Source organism: Bufo gargarizans, chromosome 6 (assembly GCF_014858855.1).
Source record: "Bufo gargarizans isolate SCDJY-AF-19 chromosome 6, ASM1485885v1, whole genome shotgun sequence".
NCBI lineage: Eukaryota > Metazoa > Chordata > Amphibia > Anura > Bufonidae > Bufo > Bufo gargarizans.
The window spans coordinates 319,303,740-319,323,605 of record NC_058085.1 but is presented as its reverse complement, the minus strand read 5'-3'; positions in this window follow the sequence as shown (position 1 = coordinate 319,323,605).

Here is a 19,866-nt window from a genome sequence, read left to right as displayed (position 1 = left end):
TCTGCGGAGGGAGGATAGCGGAGGAGCTTCCTAGCTGTAGCCTGCTGTTTATTGTATAATGTGAAGCAGGCAGTGCAGCCAGGACAGACCCCCCCCCCTCTCTGTATGATGTGTAGAGACAGGCCTCAACTATAGAATTAGCACAGCGCACTACACATGCCACAATTCCTGGGTGCTCCCCTGCATGCGGCTGCCACTTCACCACTCTGTGGTCTCCTCATGCTGCTGCCACTTTACCACTCTGTGGTCTTCTCAAGCTGCTGCCACCCCACCACTATGTCATTGGGCCACTCTGTGCACTTCTCATGCTGTTCCCACCCTCCCCACTTCATGACTGGGCCACTATTTTGCCTTTTTGGCCTGGTTGACATCATCATTTATTTGACCCTTCTTCTGATCTGTCAGAAGGAAAGAAAAATGAGACGCACAATGGATCCTGTCTATGTAGCAGCTGTAAGGCCTGTATGATCCCATCAGAATTGGGTTATGATTTGGTAGCCAAAAGCAGGAGTGGGTACAAAACACAGAAGACATGCAAATATTCTATTCACGTGTCATCTCTGTTTTGGATCCACTCCTGTTATTTTGGGCTTTAGCAATACTTATGGATTACTGACAAAATGCTGACAGAGTGAAGGCAGATGCTCAACATACAGCATCAGTTTTTTGGGGGTTATTGTTCTGACGGATCGGAGGATGGGCAAAATAATCAGCGACGTCAACACAAACTTACTGTTGACACCCTCTCCACTCGGGGGGGCTCTACTTGTATAAGAGTTTAATAGAACAGGTTCTGTAGACATCTATGCGGAATCAGCTGACGACGGTGTAAAAGGAGTGCGCTTCTTCTTGACGCTAACATCAACCTGTAAGGCTGAGTTCACACTTGAGTTATTTGGTCATTTTTGGCACCGTAACTGCTCAAATAAGTGAAGTGTGCAGTGATTCTAAGAGCGACGCCTGTCATGTGCATGTCATACTGACTCACAGTATTGTTTTACTACCACAGCAGACTCCCTATGCGTGTTACTACAAGGCACAGTGTTCTGCACCACTATACAGGCTCTCTGCAGCCAAGAAATAGCTGTTTTTTAACGTGATTCACCAAGAATAAATTTGGAGCTAATCAAATCTTTTCAGAAAATTCAGCAAACCAACCGAATCGAATTTTTGAGAAATTAGCTCATCTCTAGTTGTGATGTGCAGATCTTAGATTCGAATGACTAGTCCATATCAAAGTGTAAGGGATCCAGAAGTATGTGACCTTAGATTGTCAGAGATGTCTGATAAATTTACCCCAAAAAGTTGGTCCAGAGACATCTGGACACTTTGGGGTCTAATCACTCTGAGGTAACTAACAAGCATATTCCTGATAGGGTACCGTTTATTTCCACATATACAGAAGGTAGTTATCAAATAGCAGGGGTGATTAAAAAGCATTGGCCGATATTAAAAAGTAACTTTAACAGTGTTAAGGAATTCGCTGTCCCTCCTCTCATGTCGTATAGAAGATCTACTAACCTGCGTGACAAACTGCTTAGAGTGGATGTGGCTGGTAATAAAACATTTATCCAGACATATATAGGCCCTAAAAGAAATGGATGCTATCCATGTTTAAGCTGCATTGAAGACTCAGTTCGAGATCCGTCACTTTCTAACATGTAACAGTGCATTTGTTACATATCTACTGCTGTGTCCGTGTGGTCTCCTCTATGTTGGAGAGACCACTTTGGATGTAAAGACCAGGCTTAACTATCACAGGTACACGATACGCCAGAAAAGGAGGGATCTCCCTGTGTCCAAGCATTTTGCGGATGTTGGGCACAGGGAGAAGGATCTCAAATTTAGGGTTATCGATCATATCGCCCCTCTTAAAAAAGGAGGTAATAGAGAGTTATTATTGACACAGCGCTAAATAGTATAGATCCACCGGTTGCATACACTTAAGCCGGATGGCTTGAATACGAAATGTAGATGGGATTTATGTAGTTGGGAGGTGCAGTCGGCTCCGTGAATATGGGGCATCTAACTTGTTCAGCCGATTATTGGAAATATACAACAGTGTTAACCTTTTGATTTTTCTTTTTCTATTTTTTATAGAACTCTTGGGTACACTATAGGCCCTTTGTCTTCTTTTAGCTAGCGAAGCCGGAAGTGGTTCTTTGTGTCCGCGAATATGGCCTTATTTACCGTAAGAAGAAATTTTGGACATCAGTGGTCACATATGGGAGTGTGCCGTACTTGGTATGATGACAATTTTGGATGAGCAAATGTTATTTTAAAGTCTACAGTGGTGGCGATCGAAAGTCTGTGGGGCTGATCATAGTATACACATTGACAGTCTTCATAAATATAATAAGAGAGCTTGATGGCTCCCCTCTTGGTGACACCATGATACACTGTAGTATGGAGGGAAGGGTTAATCCCACCTCTGCCACCTGTAAGAGTTCATTTGAATGTGGGGATTATGGGGGACACAATATTGGACCTCTGATTGTCCACTGGTGGCCTGGAGTTTGGTCCATGTGTTGAGCAGGGACACCATGATGGTTGCCCCTGACAACACAAAACGTGCCCCCATGTTTTCCTGAAGTTCATGGATATGTTTGACATGATTGGATTTATGTTCACTATATGCGATCATCTAGATGTTCCCACTGATGTCAGATTCGGAGTGTATATTTACATTCTGTGTTACTATGGCGACTAGACGTCCCCTCTCTTGCTGGTTGGATGTCGCTGGGGAGGACGGGACTGACTGTCGGGCTCGGCGCATGCGCACAGTGCGGATGGATACGCCAAACACTCACGGCTACACTGAACCACCAATGGTATGCGATGCTATTTTAATATATTAATGGGATATGGCTGTATCTTTTGTTATATATTGTGTCTTTTAACCCTTTAAGTACATGTACCAAGTACTTTTGCATATTTACATGCTTATACAGGCTTTTGAATCCATAATTGGGATAGGAGAGGATTTATGTATATTTACAGCACCTCTGTCTTGCACTTTATTCAACTATTTTATTCAACTATTGATGTTTTTTATGCAATTTTGTGACTAAATGCATTTATTGTAATCGATTGTGATGTCACGTGATTGAGCACTTTTTGTATCATCTGGTTTTACTCATTTGTATCATGTGATTTGATTGCACCTGTTTTGGGGTATACATACCCTGTGATTACACTTTTGTATAGCTTGACAAAGGCTTCATTGAGTAGGCTGAAACGTTGCTGGGAGATTAAAGTTTGGGGTCTTCACCCTTTCACGCCATTCAGGAGTGCTGCCTCGTTCTTTGGGATTTATATACAGTGGAGGAGAAGCCTGCCTTCCTAGAGGAATTGCACCCAGTACACACCATCTGACTGCTGCTGCGGTATTTGCAAGTGTATATACAGTACAGACCAAAAGTTTGGACACACCTTCTCATTCAAAGAGTTTTCTTTATTTTCATGACTATGAAAATTGTAGATTCACACTGAAGGCATCAAAACTATGAATTAACACATGTGGAATTATATACATAGCAAAAAAGTGTCATATTGAAAATATGTCATATTCTAGGTTCTTCAAAGTAGCCACCTTTTGCTTTGATTACTGCTTTGCACACTCTTGGCATTCTCTTGATGAGCTTCAAGAGGTAGTCACTTGAAATGGTCTTCCAACAGTCTTGAAGGAGTTCCCAGAGATGCTTAGCACTTGTTGGCCCTTTTGCCTTCACTCTGCGGTCCAGCTGGGTTCAGGTCCGGTGACTGTGGAGGCCAGGTCATCTGGCGCAGCACCCCATCACTCTCCTTCATGGTCAAATAGCCCTTACACAGCCTAGGGGTGTGTTTGGGATCATTGTCCTGTTTTGATGCCTTCAGTGTGAAACTACAATTTTCTAAGTCATGAAAATAAAGAAAACTCTTTGAATGAGAAGGTGTGTCCAAACTTTTGGTCTGTACTATATATATATATATATATATATATATACACACACATATACACACATATATACACACACACACACACACACACACACAAAAGCCAAAATAGTTTTCAAGTGTGGACAACTTTTTCTTTACTTATGTAGGAAAATTCCACCTTAAGGTGGAGTTTATCTAGGAAAGACACAAAGATTGTCTTTCAGGGAAAGTTTTCCAATGTTTAAATACATATTGAACTAATGGTTTAATTCTTGTTTTTTACTTTGCATAGGAAATGAAAGAACACTTGGGTCCACATCACTACTTTATTAACTGTATATGACGTACAAGTCACTGCCCTGTGTGGCCGCTGTGTTAACCAGTCACTTCTATTGTCACCCAACTACTGGATTAAACTTAGTACCAAGCAAGGATCTGCCAGTGATACACACGCAGCTACGCAAACAGAGACAGGAACACGCATCACAGTCGGTTACAAATTAAACCCCTGGCTGTCCCTGGTTGGGAAAATGACATAATTTCTGACTTGAGTTTTGCACGTCTCCTGCCAATTTTTTTCTTTTCTTCTTGCAAACAAGTTCACAGTGATGTACCTATGAAAACTGGATGGTCGGCATTCCTGGACTGTCAGAGCCTCACGTTCTCTGTTATAATGCTTTTCTGGTACTATGGATGGAAAAACAAGAGATTCAAGTTACCACCCCCCACACACACCACACACACAGTTAATAAAATGAGATGTTATAATTATGTAGCAATTAAAATATAATTTTCTTATTAATTAATATATAATGTATTTTTCGCCCAATAAGACACACCTAGGTTTTAGAGGAGGAGAATAAGAAAAAAAATATTTTTCATTAGACCTCAGATCAGACCCCCAATGTTAATCAAACCTCAGCTTAGAGCCCCAATCAGGCCCCCAATGTTAATAAGAACCTCAATCAGACCTCAGCTCGACCCCAATGTCAATAAGACCCCAATAACACCTCAGCTCAGACCCCAAATCAGACCTCAGCTTAGACCCCAATGTGAATGACCCCCAATCAGAACTCAGATCAGAGCCCTAATATGAATAGGAAACCTCCCCATTCAAACCTCAGATCAGACCCCAAATGTGAATGACACTCAGACTTGCGATAACAGCCCCATTGAGACCTCAGATAAGACCCCCCAATGCTCGAGTCTGCTCCCCGCATGTTTGTTGGCAATAAACAAGCGGGGAAGTAGTGCCACTCACTGTAATTGTCACGAGTTGGAGGTCCCAGGAGAGACCACCGCGTCCTCAAGCAATAAACAAACGGAAATCAGGTACAGACACACAAGAGTTTATTGCACAAACAAAAACCAGGGAAGGCAGCACAGACAAAACATGAGCTCTATGTACCGTCAGCACAGTGGGAGCAAAGCCCCACTGCGCCACTGTCTAGCAATACTCCAGAGGGGCGTGACTAAGCAACTCCTGGTATTCACTAGGGCCCCGGATGGTAGGGTTAGGCTTTGCAGCAGGAAGTTGCCAGGGTCCACTCTGGAGCGTGAACTAGGACAGTGACAGCAGGAACGAATGGACAACAGGTACCAGAAGGTACCGACAGCACATAGGCATACATAACATAGACAGGCAAATACAAACAGGGCAACTAATAACACAAGCAGGAGTTGATAGCAAGGAAGAAAAGCAATGGAGCGGGGCGCAGCCGTAGCGAAATGCGGCTTGACTTAGGGGGAAGTAAGTGGCGGATAGGGTTAATTATGTTATGAGGGGAGTGTTCCAGTAGGAGAAAGGAAGGGGTGGAGTGGGTTATAGGATGTGAGTTTAGAGGAAATTGGGGTGGGGCTTATTCAGTCAGGGATAGCGTGGGTAGAAGTTGGCACGGCATCATGTCCGCCCTTGAAGTTTTGTTAGAACAGGTTAGGGCAGCCACAGCGGATCGGGGGTCGCAGTGGGTTCAGGAGACGCTGCAGGTGGTGTTGCAGGGGACCAGCCCGGCTGCGGTCCCTGCTGTTTCTGTGGTGCGGGCGCGGAGGTCGCGGCCTCCGGACAGATTGAGCCCAGAGATTACCCCGCGGACCCGGCGGCGCCTTGGGAGCCCCGTTAGGGACCCTCCAGTACAGCAGCGGGGTAGCGGTGCCAGCGCTGCTCGCGGCCGTGCGGGGAGGAATCCCGCTCGGCGGTCGGGTCCTGCGGGAGAGGGAAGGGTTAACCCCCCTCCTGTCTCCCAGCCAGCGTCTGCAGTCAGGACAGGAGTGGCGGCGGGCCCTCTGCTGGAGTGCCTCAGCAGGGGACGAGCCTTTGACTCACCTCGGTCTCCGGTGGAGGAAGCGAGGCGAGCCAGCAGCATGTTCGTGGCGGGAGAGTTCAGGCGGCCTTTAGTGAGGTAGGCCAGGGCGGCAGTTAACAGGAGCGGGAAGATCTGGGCGCGCTGAGGCCCCCTAGTGGGCGTCGGAGGCAACTGCAGCATCAGCAAGAGCAGGAGGATTTTGGTGCGCTGAGGCCCTCTAGTGGGCGCCGGAGGGAATTGCAGCAGGGGAGCAGTGAGTGGCAGGTGGCTCCGCCCCCTAAGAGGGCATCTGCGGAGGGTGCTGCATTTAGAGGACCTGTTCCGGGTGATGGCGCTGCGGCTGTTGGTGCGGTGCGGCCACCGTCCGGTGGGCCTGGACGCGGTGCGGATGACGTCGCGGCAGTGGATCCTCGAGTACCTGCTTCCGGTTTTCCTGCGGAGGGGTCGGAGGAAGAAGGGGAGCTTGTGCAAGAGTCCACAGAAGATGAAGACATCCAATTTGCGACCTGCGGGGACGCTGCTGAGTCGGTTGCGGCGGCAGTGGGTTCCGTGAGTGTCCGGGAGACGGAGTTCAGGCGTGCGGCTGCTGATGGGATCCATCCCCAGGGACGGCCAGGTGAGAGGACGCCACGGGCAGGTCAGTGTGGAGGGGAGGGTGCTGCGGGGGGGATTTCTGTGAGTGGCGGGGTTACTCAGGTAGTGCAGGAGTTGTTATCCGGTTTGTCGGCGTTGTTAGCGAGGGTGGGTTCTGGGATCAGACAATCGCCTGCGGCGGTGTGGTCGAAGGGGGTGCAAGCCTGCGTGGGAGCGGATGGTCCGGTCGCACAAGCTGTAGCGGGGAATATGTCTGGGGATTCTGTGGTTGTGGCGGTGCCTACGGTTGCAGTTTCTTCGGCGTTGGTCGCGGCGACCGGTAGTGGTGGTAAGTCGGGTTCGGAGGACGTGGTACGGTTGGCAGACACGGCTAGGGGGGAAGTGTATGTCTGTTTCGAGGGGCCTTTGGGGGCTCATCTGAAACCAGAGGTGAGGGAGAGGATTTATAGGGACGAATATGTTGAAATTTTTTTACTTTTGCCCCTGGCGTCCTCTCACCTGGCCGTCCCTGGGGATGGATCCCATCAGCAGCTGCACGCCTGAACTCCGTCTCCCGGACACTCACGGAACCCACTGCCGCCGCAACCGACTCAGCAGAGTCCCCGCAGGTCGCAAATTGGATGTCTTCATCTTCTGTGGACAATTTAGATAGGGTCAAACCGGATGATTGCAAGAAGGAGGAGGAGCGTCGTCGGTATCGGCTGATACCACGTACGTTCATGAATTGGTTGCAGGCATTTGCAATTTTGGCAAGCGTGGTGGGGGAAAAGGCGCCGGAGCATTGTTCCACGCTTTTTGGATATATGGACTCTATTGGGGAGGCTTATAGGGTGTATGGTGGGGTGGCGTGGTTGCGTTATGATGAGCAGTTTCGTCAACGCAAGGCTATCCGCCCCAGTATTATGATATCAGCCTCTGGATGCGCCTCATGGCGGCCCAGAAGGTGGGTGGTCAGCCCTTTCGTGGCGCGTCAGGGGGTACGTCAGCGGCAGAGTCGCCCTCTGGCGGGAAGAAAGGGGTCTGCTGGCAGTTTAATGAGGGGTACTGTAAGTTCCTGTCCGACTGCCGTTTTAAGCATGAATGCTCCGGGTGTGGGGGTGCCCATAGTTTCTCCCGGTGTTTTAAGAAGGGGAAAGGGAGAGGACAGGATGTTGGGCAGAAGAGGTTCGACACCGGTGAAGGTGGACGCGATGCTTCCCTTCCTAAATGAGTACCTCAATAGGGCGGCGGCGGAGTTGTTGCGTCAGGGGTTTGTTGACGGTTTTCGTATTCCGTGCTCTTCGGTTTGGGGGGGCGGTGTGGTTCGGAACCTGGCGTCCGCGTTGGCGAGGCCTGCGGTTGTCAGGGAGAAGATTGAGAAGGAGGTTAATGCAGGGCGGGTCGCAGGTCCGTTTGCTGTCCCGCCGTTGCCGGGGTTGCACATTTCACCATTGGGGTTGGTTCCTAAGAGGGAGCCGAACAAGTTTCGGCTTATTCATCATTTGTCGTACCCGGCTGGGAGTTCGGTGAATGATGGGATTGACCCGGAGTTATGTTCTGTCTCTTACACATCCTTTGATGTGGCAGTGGTGTGGGTGCGTCGTTTCAGGCAAGGGGCGCTGTTGGCCAAGATGGAAATAGAGGCGGCATTTAGTTTACTGCCTATACATCCGGAGAGCTTTCACTTGTTGGGTTTTGTTTGGGAGGGGCAGTTTTTTTTTTTTTTTTTATAACTTTCTTTATTTGGATGTAAATCTCATGCAGTACATATGTATCGGCAAGCATGCCCAAAATCCGTCTCATTAAGTACATCCTTTTAAACAACAATGTCTGCGATACATGAAGCGTATTGGAATACAAAGACAAATATTGTTCTCTTTTTCATTTCAATACTGATAATGAAGACCTTCAAAACTCCCCTCCCTCCCAAACATCCCCTCCCAACACCTGTCACTCATGTTAAATTACTGCTATTTAACATTAGCACATTTAACCATCTTACTACTCACTATGCTCCATCATTTCTATATCTCCAGTCTACCCAGCGTGCCCTTAACCTTTGCCTCTAGATACCATTTTGTCTGAATAAAGGGATTCATCAGTTCCTCTATTTCCTCCCCTGTCAGCGCATGTTCCACAAACCTTTTCCATTTTTTTATGAGCTTCGCCACCGCTTTCTCCTTGCATCTGCCTGCCTCTAATCTCTCCATATATAATATCTTCTTTACCGAGCCTATAACTTCCTCTCTGGTAGGGGATGTATTTAGCAACCAATGACGTAGGAGGCATTTTTTGACCGCCATAAGTACTATATGGACACCTGGTTCTGCTATTCCTTTCCCTTGGGCTTCATCTTGTCCCACTGGGATATATTGGAATATACATTGTTGGGGCTCTGCCCTCACTTCTATGTCCCATACCTCTTTGACGAAGGAGATCATCTCTTCCCACAGTGGCTTGATCTGTCTACAACCCCACAGCCCATGCAACAGATCTGCTTTCGGCTGCGAACACTTCGGGCATTCTCTCAAGTAACTGCGCCGGGGCATTGGTGTATGAAAGATTAAAAGCATAAGTGGCCTTATGTAAAATGCGCAGCTGCGACTCTCGCCATTGTTCACTCTGTATTGCTTTCCTAAGATATTCCATACCCTCTCTCATTTTGCGGGAGAGGTCAGCAACTTTGATATCTTTTTCCCAATGAGCAAATACGTTTTTCGCCGTGCTAATATAGCTTGTGCTATGAATACGCCTATAATTCTCTGACAGCGATGTCGATACATCCTTTCCCCCTAGGAGAGCTGCAAACCATGTCAGTCTGTCAGATTCTCCCAATGATTTCGACTGAGCCTTGCAGTACGCCGAAAGCTGGAAATACGACAGCGAAAGAGAGTCAGACAGTTGGTATTTGCCTACCACTTGTTCCCAAGTCATTAACATATTATCAGACATTCCCTTTATATCCCTGAGAGTATGAATGCCTTTCTCCCTCCATTTTCTAAACATCCCATTTTCCCTCCCTTGTGGAAAAGCCGGAAGAGACCATAGGGGCATCTGGGGTGACACATATATCGGCAGCTTGTACAATTTCCTAACTGCTTTCCATGACATAATGGTGTCCCTAAGCAGTATTGAATGCCTAATATTTGCTGGAAGATCTTTTAGCTTGGTATGTAACAGGGCAGCTAAGTTCCATGGTTGCGCCAATTCCCTTTCTATCCTACCTGCTGAGAAGTAGTCGGTACCCCACACCCAATCTCTCACATGGCGAAATAAAGCAGCCAAATTGTATATTCTAATGTCGGGCAATTTCAATCCTCCTTCCCATTTTAGCAAACACAATTTTTTGTACGCTATACGGGGCCTTTTCTTTTTCCACAGGAAAGCTACAAAAGCCGATTGCAACCTCCTTATGTCTACATGCTTTAGCAGCAATGGGATCATCTGCAGCGGGTATAACATCTTGGGGAAACTAACCATTTTTATTAGACACGCCCTCCCCGTCATGGATAATGGTAAATCCTTCCAGTTATCAAGCTCCTTAATGATCTTACTAATTAAAGGTGGATAATTCAATTTATAGATTGAAGAGGCAGTTTTACCTATTTTGATCCCCAGGTACGTGAGATATTCCTTCCTCAGCTCCACTCCCGTCTGAGACATCTGTAGTCTGTTTTGGTCCCCCAGAAGCAAAAGTTGACTCTTGGAGATATTTATTTTATATCCCGTTACTCTACTATATTTCTGGAATGTCTCAAGTATTGGTTGTAAATGTAGGTTTGGGGCGCCCATATAAATTAAAAGGTCATCCGCAAAGCACGTAAGCTTCAGCACTTCTTTTCCCACTTTAATTCCCTCATATATATTTGATCGAATGAGATATAAAGCCAAAGGTTCCAGAGCTAGATCAAACAGTAAGGGCGATAATGGGCATCCCTGTCTCGTTCCCTTATTGAGTTGTATTACTTCTGACAGAAAACCCGGAACGTGTACCCTCGCCTGCGGGGCCGAATATAACGCTGAAATATAATTCCTAAAGTTACCTTTCAAAGCTATTGCATCCAGGACCTCATTTAGCCATTGCCAGTTGACATTATCAAATGCCTTCGTGGCATCCACTGCCAGGAGGGCGTGTGAGCCATTCAAAGATTTCCCCTCCAAACTATCTTGCACTGCCAGAACCTTCCTTATATTAGTTACCGCTGATCATCCCTTAATGAAACCCACCTGATGGTCCCCGATTATGTCTGGCATAATTAACGCCAATCTGTTGGCCAATAGTTTAGAAGCTATCTTTAAATCCTGATTAATCAGGGAAATGGGTCTGAAAGATTCCGGATTAGTTAAATCCTTTCCTTCTTTGGGTATGAGTTTAATGTATGCCGTATTACCAGATGGCGGTATTCTACCCCCCTGAATCACCCCATTAAACAGAGCAGCCAGCACTGAGACAATCTCAGGCCCCAGGGCTTTATAAAATTCCGCTGGAAATCCGTCCGGCCCTGGAGATTTTCCGTTCTGTAGGGATTTGATCGTTTGTGTCACCTCTGCCTCCGTGATTTCCGCATTAATATTAGCCAAAGCCTCGTTTGACAATGACGGAAGTCGTACCTTCTCCAGTAGTTCCCTTGCTAACCCTTCATCATAAGAGTCTTTAGAATACATATCTGTGAAATAATCTTTCATAATGTCTACCATTTTTCTAGGGTGGGTGTGCAGGACGCCTTTTTTATCTTTCAGAGGAAAAACTTGTACACGCTTAGTATATGGGCGTGTCAGATTCGCTAAAAGTTTACCTGCTTTATTTCCATGTTTAAACAGGGTGGCTTGAGTACAATCTGCAAACCATTTGACCTTGCCTTCTTGCAAATAGTCATAATTATGCTTTGCTGTGATCCACTTTATTCTATTGATGTCCGATGGTTCATCTATATATTTTGTATAAGCTAACCGAACTAGCTGGATTGCTTGTTCATATTTTCTCTGTATATCTCTTTTCTGCCCTATTGTAAAAGACATTATGCGCCCTCTCAACACTGCTTTGGCCGTTTCCCAAAAAAGTTCCGGATTCTGTCTATGGGATTCATTATCCTGGGAGTACTCCCACCACCATCCCCTTAGTCTGTCATTAAAATCCTCGTCCGCCAATAAGTGGCTAGGCATTCTCCAAACCCGATCCGACCCTCTGGGAAGAGACTCCGCAATCTCAACCCACACCGGAGCGTGATCCGATATCAGCAGATCAGCTATTTCAGTTTTATGCGTTCTCGGAACCATTTCCGGAGACACTAACAGATGATCTATCCTAGACCAGGACCTTTGGGAATGAGAGTAGTGAGAGTACTCCCTATCTATCGGGTGGTGATATCTCCAGATGTCAATCAGGCCTGTCGCCTCCAGCAGCGGGGTTAATGTATGGGCTCCTTCCGGGTTCTGCGGGGGCCGACTACGATTCTCCTGCTTCCTATCTTCTACAGTATTCCGCACTCTATTAAAATCGCCTCCCACTATCATTTGGGAGTTCTTATTTTGCAGGAGTAAGGTCTCCAGTGTTCGATAAAACCCACATTGGGCCATATTTGGGGAATATATATTATATAAGGTCAGACTACTCCCCTTCAGCTCTAACTCCACTCTCATGGTTCTACCCTCCTTGTCTGTTTCACATTTGGTCACAGTGTATTGTAAATGCTTGTGGAATAACATCATTGTACCAGCTTTCCTACCCACCGACGGAGATCCCAATACCTGACCAACCCATTGCTTACGCATCCTCCAGAAGTCAAGCTCCTCCAGGTGCGTCTCCTGCAACAGGGCCACATCCGCCTTTAGCTTCCTGAGATGCCTCAGTACCATACTACGTTTAGTCTGGGAACGTAAACCCTTAACATTCCATGTAACTATTCTCATGGAGGTGTTCTGGGAGGGGCAGTTTTATGTTAATTGCTGTTTGCCGATGGGTTGCGCGATTTCGTGTTCATTGTTTGAGAAGTTCAGTTCATTTTTGGAATGGGTAGTGAAGCAGGAGGCTGCTTGGAAGTCGGTACTGCACTATTTGGAAGATTTTTTGTTTGCTTGGGCCGGCGGGTTCCCGAGTTTGTTCCGTTTTGTTACATACAATGGAGAGTGTTGCTGGTGCGTTTGGGGTCCCTTTGGCTCCAAGCAAGACGGAAGGTCCGGCTACGTCAGTGAAGTTTTTGGGTATCGTCATTGATACGGAGCGCATGGAGTGTCGCTCGCCGGAGTTTAAGTTGGCGGATTTGGTTACGGAAGTGTCCGGTTTGCGGGGACTTAGGAAGGTGCAGTTGCGCAGGGTCCAGTCGGTCCTGGGTAAGCTGAACTTTGCTTGTCGTATCCTGCCTATGGGCCGGGTTTTTTGCCATCGATTGGCAATGGCGACTGCCGGGGTGGTTGCTCCGAGTCATTTTGTGCGGTTGTCGGCGGAGGTTTAGGGCAGATCTGGAGGTTTGGGAAAAGTTTTTGTCTCTGTTTAATGGGCGATCTGTGTGGATGGACGAGACGGTTTCTAATGTCGATATGGAGCTCTTTACAGACGCGTCAGGGGCGTGCGGTTACGGGGCGTTTTGGCGAGGTCAATGGAGTGCGGGGTCGTGGCCGGATGACTGGTGTAGGGCTGGTTTTCTGACTAATATGGCCTTGTTGGAATTGTTTCCCATTGTGCTGGCGGTGGAATTGTGGGGTGATTGTTTTCGGAACAAGAGGATTCGTTTTTGTTGTGACAACATGGGCGTGGTGCAGGCTATTAATGTCCAATCTGCTAGTTCGCCTGCCGGTGATTCGTTTGTTGTGGCATTTGGTGTTGAGGGGTTTGGAGTTGAATGCATGTTTTGTGGCAGTTCATGTTCCGGGTGTTGAGAATTCGGTGGCTGATGCTGTCTCGTTTTCAGAGGGATCGTTTTCGTCGACTGGAGTCGATGGCGGAGGAGCACGGCCGTCCTTGTCCTCAGTGGCTCTGGAGCGTGGCCTTGGGGTCTCGGTTGCGTTGCTTCAACGATCTATGAGTACAGGTACGAGGTCGGCTTATGCTTCGGTTTGGTCCCAGTGGGAGCGGTTGATTGAACAGGTTGGGTAGTTCTGTTGAGGAGTTTCGGGTGCTTCTGATTTATATGGTAGGATTGGTGTTTAGTGCGGGTTCGTCTTATTCAGTGGTTTCGAAACAGGTGTCGGCGATATCCTTCTGGTTGCGCATGAGGGGCATGGCGGATGTGTCTAAATGTTTTATGGTGCGCCTGGCGTTGAAGGGTTATCGGAGACATGTGTTCACTATGGATACGCACCGCCCGGTTTCTTTTGAGATATAGAATTTTTTGTGGAGCCAGGTGGGGGTTACTTGTGTGTCAGGGTATGAGGTGTGCGGTTTTTTCACTGGCATTTTTCGGGGCTTTCCGAGTGTCTGAGTTGGTGGCAAGAAATAGAGGAGGTGATGGAGGTTTGAGGCGTGGGGATGTGGTGCGCTGCCCGGAAGGATTAGATGGTTTTTGTGCGTAGATCGAAAACTGATCTGGAGGGGCGGGGGAGGCGTTTTGTGCTCCGCCCTTTGTAGGGTTCTGTGGTTTGCCCCATCAGGTGTTTGGAGGAGTTCTGGGGGGTTCGGCCTGATGTTGAAGGGGCTTTGTTTGTGCACGTGGACGGGTCGGCCTTGTCCCGTTTTCAGTTTTTGACAGTTTTTAGGAAGTGTTTGGGGGCGGCGGGTTTCCAAGCCACGGAGTTTGCATCGCACTCCTTTCGGATTGGAGCTGCTACTGAGGCTGCTCGGTGGGGCTTGGGGGACGATGTGATTCGGCGTATTGGCAGGTGGGAATCCGCGTGTTTCCGTTCCTATGTTAGGCCTCATTTACTGTGACAGGGTGAGCTGTTGGATAGCTGGTTAGCTAGGCTCGGTGGGGGTTCAGGTATGAGGGGTTGCACTTTGTTAACTGCTGTTTTGTTCATTGGTTGTTTTGTTCTGTTTTGTAGGGCCCACTGTGTGCCTGGCTTGGATTTTTGGCCACTCGTATGTTTATTGGGGAGCCCAGAGAGCTGATGTGCGGAGGAATGGCAGGCAGTTGGGTTTTGAGTCCCATGAGCTTCAGGTCCGCTGGATTGGATTGCAAGGTTTGTTGTGGGGACGGGTGTTGCCAGAATTCAGTTTTTATGTTTCTCTTGATCACCCTCCGGATATAGTGGTCATTCATGCTGCAAGGAATGACTTGGGTGTTCATCGTTCCAGAGACGTCATTAAGGACATAAAATTGGATTTGCTTCGGTTGTGGGCTGATTACCCGTCCTTGTTGGTGGTGTGGTCGGATATAGTGGCAAGGAGAGCTTGGCGGATGGCACGGTCGGTGGAGAAGTTGAACAGGGCTAGGGCCAAGGTCAATAGGGAGGTGGGCCGATTTGTGAAGCGGCATGGGGGTTTTGTGGTTTGGCATAAGGACTTGGAGGAGGCATCCCCTTTGTTTTTGAGGTCTGATGGAGTGCATCTAAATGACATTGGAATTGACATGTGGATGCTAGGCCTGCGCGATGGTTTGGAGACTGCTTTGAAGGGGTGGAGGGACGAGCATAGGTGAGGTGACACCTATTTCGTCTGGTGGCAGTAAAGAAGGGGATCCTGGGAGGCAATATTTTGGTATAGGTGCATGGCTTTATCTTTACGGCGTGCATCTATGAAGCTTTGGTGGTAAATGGAAAACTGGGGACCCTGATGGGGTAATAGCCTTGCAGGGATATAAATCGTGCATTTGGGGCCCTTGGGTCGGAGAGTGCAGCCGGGGGTAAAAAAGTGATTTAAAAACGTGGACCGGATGCTCAGATTGCCTTCTAAGATCCCTCGGTGTCTTGGTTATAATATATCTTAAAAGTATTATGTTTAAATTGGTTATAATATATGTTAAAAAGTATGGTATTTTATTTATTTATGCTTATTTAATAAATTGCCGCTACGGCCTTTACACCAAGTACGGTTGTTGTGTTTTATTGATCAGGATGGGGGGTAAAAGGGTAGAGGGTAGGAGCCAGAGTCTCTTCCATCCCATGAAGTCAACAGGAGTGACAATGAGCAGAGAAGGACTTGCTCCACCAGTAGTAAACTGCATGGCCTTACCCATGGCACTCTGCTGCAAAGAAAGGTGCAGCAAGGGCTTGCTGAACAGAGACATGAATACACACAAGGTAACAAACATAACTGGCAGAACAGATACAGAAACACAGGAAAGAGGACATCAATGAACAAGTAGGGAAACCCACAGAGCACAGACAGACACAGATCCCATGGGTCAGCAGTATGGGAGAGTGGGTACAAACAAGGAGCAGGACAAGACAATACACACCAGGAGAGCTGACACAGAACTGAGGAAACCTCAGCCTTAGGCCTCCTGCACACGAACGTTTTTTTACACGGTCCGCAAAAACGGGGTCCGTAGGTCCGTGATCCGTGCCCGTTTTTTCTTCCGTGGGTCTTCCGTGATTTTTGGAGGATCCACGGACTATGAAAAATGAAAAAAAAATCTAAGTCAAGTTTGCCATTGAAATGATAGGAAAAAACGGACACGGATCACGGACACGGATCACAATCTTGTGTGCATCCGTGATTTTCACGGACCCATTGACTTGAATGGGCCCGTGAACCGTTGGCCGTGAAAAAAATAGGACAGGTCATATTTTTTTCACGGCCAGGAAACACGGCTCACGGATGCGGCTGCCAAACCGGTGCAGTTTCCGATTTTTCCACGGACCCATTGAAAGTCAATGGGTCCGCAAAAAAAACGGAAAACGGCACAACGGCCACGGGTGCACACAACGGTCGTGTGCAGGAGGCCTTATATACAGGTTCCATGGGTGCAGCAGAGAGGCCACACCCATGGAGCAGACAGAGAGGATTAACTCCTAATAGGAACACAGGGGAGTTAACCCATACAGAACCACAAATAACACACAGAAACGAAACTTCAGCGAGGAGCGCCGAACGAGCAAGGACGGAAGGTCACAGCCAGAGATAGTGGCTGTGACAGTAATGCCGTTGCCATGTTGGTTACTGGTATTACAGTGATTGGTTGGCCAGAACGGACCATCTGGTGCTATATAGCACACGATTACACGTGGTTCGGCTCAGACCTAGTCAGGGTGAGCTGCAGCAGAAGTGACAGATAGTGTAGGGAGAGGAATTGTGTGTTTTTTTAGGGAGTTTTGAGTGTTGAAAGGTGTTAGAGACCCAACTGTCCTTTTAAGGACTATTGTTTTATCTGGCTGTGAAATATATTAGCGCAACGTGAGCTAAATTGCGTGCAATTTTTTGGCTGCTAGTGACAGCAGCGACATTACCTGCGCTACATCTCCTGTATAACGTTAGCCGCTGGTGACAGCAGCAACATTACCTGCACTACATCTCCTGTATAACGTTAGCCGCTGGTGACAGCAGCGACATTACCTCCGCTACATTTCCTGTATAACGTTTGCGCACCCGAAATATCAGTGACATTAAAAAAAAATTGTCTCTGGTGACAGCGACATTATCTGCGCTACATCTCCTGTATAACGTTTGAGCATCCCAAAAATCTGTGACATTCAGTTTAATTTTTTCATTGCTGGTGACAGCGACATTATCTGCGCTACATCTCCTGTATAACGTTTGAGCATCCTAAATATCTGTCACATTCAGTGTAAGTTATTTGAGCATACACTTACAAAGCCTGCGCTACTGTACGTGTGACATACTTGCAAGTATATATACCATTTAATATGCTCAAGGCGAGCAGTAAGGGACGGGGAAGTGGCCGTGCTGGTGCACGCAGAAGCCATAGCCCTGGGCGCGGTGAAACTGTGCCTGCTGCCAGAGCACAAGAAACACACTCATCCACAATACCTAGCTTCATGTCCCAGTTTGCAGAGTGCCGCAGGACACCAGCCTCGATGTCAGACCAGTGCGACCAGGTGGTCGGTTGGATTGCATCAGATAATGCTTCCAGTCGGTTAAGCACCACCCTGTCTTTCACAAAGGCCAGTCAAAGTAGCCAAGAGTCTGGTCAACAGAATCCTCACCCTGATCCTCCTTCCTCCCACCATGGAGAGTCTTGGCAAACAAGTGATCCATCCCACACTCGGATATTCTGAAGAGCTTTTTTCATCGACATTACTTGATTTGGGCCTCTCGCCAAGCCCGCTTCAAGAGAAACATGAGATCTTGTGCACTGATTCCCAAACTCTTGAGCATCCACAGTCAGAAAAAGATAATGATGGGGAACGGCAGTTAGTGTTTCACGAGGTGGATGATGATGATGAGACACAGTTGCCAATAAGTCAACCGCAATTAGTGTCTCAAGAGGTTCATAATGAGGATGAGAGACAGTTATCAATAAGTGAGGTTCTTGCTAGGTCAACAAGTCAGGAGAATGACCAAAGTGAGGAAGTGGAAGAGGAGCTGGTGGACGATGAAATCACTGACCCAACCTGGGAAGGTGGCAAGCCGAGCGAGGACAGCAGTACAGAGGGGGAGGGATCCGCAGCACCGCAACAGGCTGGAAGAGCCAGTGGGGTGGCAAAAGGGAGAAGGCGCCGCAACTGTTCCCCGGAGCACCCCCTTGCGGTAATCTCCCTTGTCAAGGGGTAGGTGTTCCGCAGCCTGGCGCTTTTTTGAGAAAAGTGCGGACGATAAAAGAATTGTCATTTGCAACCTGTGCCGTACCAAAATGAGCAGGGGCGTGAACACTAATAAACCTCACCAGCATGATCCGCCACATGGCATCAAAGCACCCTAATAGGTGGCCCAAACGCATGGGTCCACAATCAGTGTCTGCGGGTCACACCACTGCCTCCTCTTCATCTATGTTATGTGCTGGCCAATCCCCTGTCCAAGACGCAGGCCCGGATGCCTCCCGCCATGCACCTGGACCTTCGCAAGCACCATCAGCAAGTACATCCACTTCTGTGTCCCAGTGCAGCGTACAGATGTCCATACCCCAGGCCATTGAACGAAAGCGCAAATACCCAGCCACCCATCCACCCACAGACCATGGCACTAAATGCGCACCTTTCCAAATTGCTGGCCCTGGAAATGTTGCCATTTAGGCTTGTGGACACTGAGGCTTTCCGCATCCTGATGGCGGCGGCTGTCCCTCGTTACTCAGTCCCCATGCGCCACTATTTTTCCCGGTGTGCTGTCCCAGCCTTACACCAACATGTGTCCCGTAACATCACCCGTGCTCTGACCAATGCAGTAATTGGGAAGGTCCACTTAACGACTGACACATGGACAAGTGCTTTTGGCCAGGGATGCTACATTTCCCTGGCGGCACACTGGGTGAAAGTTGTGGAGGCCGGGAGCGAGTCGTAACCTGGAATGGCACAAGTGCTACCGACGCCAAGGATTGCGGGCCCTACTTCCATCAGGATTTTCGCCACCACCTACATTAGTGGCTGCAACCCCCCCTTCTCCTCCTCAACCTCCTCCTCCACTACCACCTCTGAATTATCATCTTGCAGCTCCAGTCATCCATCAGTCAGTAGCTGGAAGCAGTGTAGCACTGCAGTGGGGAAGCGGCAATAGGCCGAGCTTAAACTTATTTGCTTAGGTGACAAACAGCACACCGCTGCAGAGCTGTGGCAGGGGATAAGGGACCAGACTGAGCTGTGGCTCTCGCCACTCAACCTACAACCAGGCATGTTTGTGTCTGATAATGGCCGTAACTTGGTTGCGGCTTTGGAGCTCGGAAAGCTCACACACATACTATGCCTACCCACGTGTGCAACTTAGTGGTTCAGCGGTTTCTCAAAACCTACCCTGATTTGCCTGAGCTAAAGCGTGATTTTTAAAGCATAGTGTTTCTAGATTACCCAGTTGACTCTTATGTTAGAATGTATTGGCAAACAGGAGGCATGTTAAAATGTATTGGCAAACGGGAGGCATGTTAAAATGTATTGGCAAATGGAAGGCATGTTAAAATGTTTTTGTTTTTTTCTAAACGGGAGGCAAGTGCCTAAGCCCTATATCTTACGAGTTACCAGGACATCTATTTATATTAATAGTATAAAAAATAATAATACTGGGCGGTATACAACTGCTGAGCCTGCTGCA